The following is a 5,060-nucleotide window of genomic DNA, read 5'->3' as shown; positions in this document are numbered from 1 at the left end:
CGGGGTATTTGGTTGTCGAACACGTTCGTCGAACAGTTCGAAGAAAGTCTGTTCTCGCTTGACTTTTGTGGGCGGGGTTTCATTGTAAAAAAAACATTATGCATTTGTGTCTGACTCCACCTCTTCGAACCGTTTGACATGCAGGTTCGACAACCGGGTTCGACGAACCGTTCAACCGTATGCACTCCGCTAATCACTGCAGTTGATTAAAATCTCCCGCGCTTAATGAGGGAAATTGTTTCGACGCGAGTCAATACGTTCTGTAAGCAGCTGAAAAGCGACTCCCGCGGGCCCAAGTCTCATCAACGTCGAGATAGCGATATTGGGACGTCATCGGGAAAAATATTTCCTTTAAGGATTGTGATGGCCGATGTGGTAACGTCCCTGACTGGTGAATGCCAGAGTGGGGTTCAAGGCCCGCTCAAACTCGTTAGTTTCTTTGGTTTTTACAACCTCGCTATCCTTGTCAGCGTAGGATGGGGAGGGGGTTAGGGGAGCTTAAAGGTTTATCTGCTGAATCATGAGCAGTCATTGCCTGACCCTCCTTGGTCCTGGCTTGAGTGGAGAGGGGGCTTAGACGCTGATCATACGTATATATGGTCAGTCTCTAGGGCATTGTCCTGCCTGATAGGGCAATGTCACTGTCCGTTGCCTCTGCTATACATGAGCAACCTTTAAACCTATTAATGGGCTGCAGGTTTCGGAAGGGAAAATTATTTCACGGAGATACGATGTCAAATTGATTGCCCACGAGTTGAATGGCAGGAAAATATTATGTTGCAGTCTTGCAATAGTTAGGCCCTATTCCTTCCGTTTAAAGCCTATAAAGGATTTTCAAAGGATATAGTCTTGTTGATAATGTGTTGATTAAATATGAATACTCTGAAATAAAGGGGAAAAGGCTTATATAACAAATATTATGATGACAATAATATAATGAAAAGTAACACGACATCCGAGCACCTCTAGGTAACTATCTTACACTAAACGATTATTTATAACTTACAATTTCGTCTTACAATGCATCCCTGACTGGGAACTACAGCATCAATCACAAAAGATTAATAGACTTTTCTTCCTCAAAGGGTTGTGGTGGCCTATTGGAAACGTCCCTGTCTGGCGATCGGCTGGACTAGAATTCGAGACCCGCTCAAGATCAATAGTATAGTTTCTTGTGGTGTCTGCAACTTCACCATCCTTGTGAGCTAAAGATGGGGGTTTGGCGGAGCCTGTAGGTCTCCGAACTGAGGATGGGGTTTGAGAAGCCTATAGGTCTTCTTGTTGAGGCATAACCAGCCATTGCCTGGCCCTCCTTGGTCGTAGCTTATGTGAAGAGGAGGCTTGGGTGCTGATCATCATATGTACTTGTCTGTACCATTCATGAGAGATCTTTAAACGAGGATGCGTTTCTTGCAAACTTTATCTCTTTTTCTGGTATTTTTAAAAGATTAAAGTGTGAGTAAATATTTCGAAAATATTTTGCTTTTTTTCATTATTTGGGTTACATAATTCCGACAGAAAAAGCTGTTTGAAATTGCAATTTATCCGTTGATTAGAAATAAACTGAATTTCATGTTTAGATTTCGTTACTCAGTAGCTTCGTAAATTTCACAAAACAAGAAAAATCAATCAAATTATTTTAAATAAACAATTTTATCTCCAATAATAATTATTTGTAATTCATAAAACGAATACCTGCTGATATAAAATAGACTTAAAAAACGTAATTGTAATCTGAAATTCTCCGTAAAATTATACTGTTCTCAGCCGTATTCCAAAAAAAAAAAAAGAAAAAAAAAAATTACCATATTTCATATAGATAGTCCCGCCGTTTTCATTTCGCAAATTTACAATTTTCGAAAACTTTGACATCCGGAAAGAAGAGTTTGATAGAGGCCAGGAAAATGTTACTGTCGTCAAGTACGAAATCCTTTTTTAAATCTATAAATTTAGATTCCTTTTATAAGTTACCTATTTTCCCTAGACTGCTCTACACTGATAAAAAAAACTGTAATTTTAATTGGAAATTTTCATTAAAAATCTACTGTTTTCACCCGTATTTCAGTAAAATACAGGCGATCGTAATTTCACCCTACTTTGTTATTATATTCTACGGGTTGGTGACCGTAATATCACTCTTTTACGTCCATATATCCTTTTTTAAACGGTAAATATCTGCCAACTTTGATTCCAGGATTTTCACCGTTTTTTTTTTTAACAAATTTTCAACAGTGCACGTACAAAACTCATTCAAATTATTTTAAATAAATAATTTCAACTTCAATTATAATTATTTGTAATTCAATAATAAAACTTATTACCTATATATATAAATAATAATAATAATAATAATAATAATAATAATAATAATAATAATAATAATAATAATTATTATTATTATTATTATTATTATTATTATTACTATTAATTGATAAATATAAAATCTAAGATTACAAGAAATTTACAATAGTAGAAAATGCTTCGTTGTTTGACGAACAGTGTAATAATTTCCTTGCAATTATAAATACTGTGCTTTGACATATCAGGCAAAAACACTACAGGTACCCAGGTGTTTTGTCAAATATACGTAGTAAAAAATAATTGATGTATGGGCGGAATGAACGTAAAGGCCAAGTTATAGGTATTAAATATCAGCATGCACAAAAATGTCCATAAATATTTCTGCATGTTGATATTTGCAATATTATTATTATTATTTTTTTTTTTGCAGGAATGGTCCAGTACTACAAGTTTCGAATATATAATCACTTCCATTTGCATAACAAATCTAATTTATCTGTACTGATAAAAATTCTATTTAAACAATACTATTGATATAATTTCTTTAATGATGATGACCCAGATGATGTAACAAGAAGGAGGAAAAAAAAAAAGGCTGGAGGACGAGAAACAAGATAGAATAGTGTACCCGAGTGTACCCTCAAGCAAGAGATCTCTAACCCAAGACAGTGGAAGACCACGGTACAGAGGCTATGACACTACCCAAGACTAAAGAACAATGATTTGATTTTGGAGTGTCCTTCGCCTAGATGAACCTCTAACTATAGCTAAAAGAGTTTTTTCTACCCTTATCAAAAGGAAAGTGGCCACTGAACAAATACAGTGCAGTAGTTAACCTTTTGAGAGAATAAGAATCGTTTGGTAATATCGGTGTTGTCAGGTGTATGAGGAAAGAGGAGAATGTGTCAAGAATAGGCTAGATTAATCTATGTAGGTGTCGGCAAAGATGAAATGAGCCGTAACCAGAGAGAGGGGTCCAATGCAATACTGTTTGGCCAGTCAAAGGACCCAGTAACTCTCTAGCGGTAGTATTTCAACTTATCAAAGATACGCAATCTTAAAATTAATTTCACATACTGTTTTCTTTTACTCGGTAATTACTACCAAATGTTAAGAGTTTTGGGAAGGGGGGGGGGGGGTCTTCAATAAACCCTAAAGACTGTTGCTAGTTCATTCCACACCGAATACTGATTGGCTGTGATCTCCCTCTAAGCTGGAAAAATATAACAATGCATTTCTGCCGTTAAATTATTCTGGATCTGAAATTAAAACTCAAACTTCCGAAGTGTAATTTACACGCACGTGTAAGCATTTCCCAAGTAATTGAAACAGCAAAGCGAAATTTGAGTTGAACAATCTGCTCTGCAACACAGTTGCTCATTTTTCGATGGACGGCAAATTAAACCCGAAAACAACGTTCGCTGCTTTTTCTGTAAATACTGAAATTTTGAATCGTTTTACGAGCATAAAGTATAAATCCTGGAATAAATGTTGCCAGGTATTTACCGTTTTAAAACCGGATATATTGACGCAGAGGAGTGACATTACGGTCAACAATCTGTAAAAGATAATAACAAAGTAGGGTAAAAAATGACGGTCCCCTGTACTTTACTGAAATACGGCTCAGAACTATATAAAAGATAATAACATAGAAGGGTAAAAATTACGTTCGCCTGTATTTTACTGAAATATGGCTGAGAACTGTATTTCTACAGAGAATTTCCGATTAAAATTACGTTTTTTTTTAAACAGTGGAAGTTATACTGAGTACATACAGGATATAAAAAAATCTTTGAAATACGAATATTTTTCTAAATAAGCTTCCATAAAAGAAACAGATAATATTTACACATCCAATAAATACTCATTAAACATCATTTCGACAGATTTCAAAGCAAAAATTTAAAAAATTTTCCTTACCCTTAAATGTCTATCGGATTTCACACTCAAAACGTAGCCAAAATCACCCATCTCTATTTCTTCTATAATCATAAAAATTTTTTGTTCTCTTTTCTCTAATTGTAACACTTAAATAAGTACTTCATCATTATCATCATCTCCTATGCCTACTGACGCAAAGGGCCTCAGTTAGATTTCGCCAGTCGTTCAACTTAAGTACTTAAATGTTTACTTAATTAAGTAGTTTCCGAAGTTGCAATTTTCTGATTTTGGGGAAAAAAGGTTATGAGAAAGATGCAAAGATACAAACAACTTGAAATTACAATTATGTTAAATTAAACGAAAGAAACCGTTTTAAGTTTTATATTGTCCCAAGGTTGAAAAGCTTACAGCCTTTGTTTGTTTCCAGGTTTGAAGATAAGGAATACCATTACATAAAGCTGATAAATCCTCTGCAGTGAAGGATTTAATAAATAAGTATTTATAAAAAATCCACTATCTGGACGGGAAAATATTGCAACCAGTGTGTCTTGCCATTTAAAGGTTTAAAAACTGCACATGAATGGCAGAGGCAAGGGGACAATGACATTGCCCTACCAAGCAGGACAATGCCGTAGAGACTGACCATATATACATATGATCAGCGCCCAAGTCACCCTCTCTACCCAAGCTATGACCAAGGAGGGGCAGGTAATGGCCGCTGATGACTCAGCAGACAGACCTAGAGGCTCTCCCAAAACCCCTATCCTTAGCTCACAAGGATGGTAAGACTGTAGCGACCAAAGGAACTAACTCGTTTGAGCCGGACTCGAACCAGAGCAATAAAAGAAGTTTCTCTCCAGTGCAGTGGTTCTTCTATA

This window comes from Palaemon carinicauda, chromosome 26 (assembly GCF_036898095.1).
Source record: "Palaemon carinicauda isolate YSFRI2023 chromosome 26, ASM3689809v2, whole genome shotgun sequence".
NCBI lineage: Eukaryota > Metazoa > Arthropoda > Malacostraca > Decapoda > Palaemonidae > Palaemon > Palaemon carinicauda.
This window is presented reverse-complemented; position numbering follows the sequence as displayed.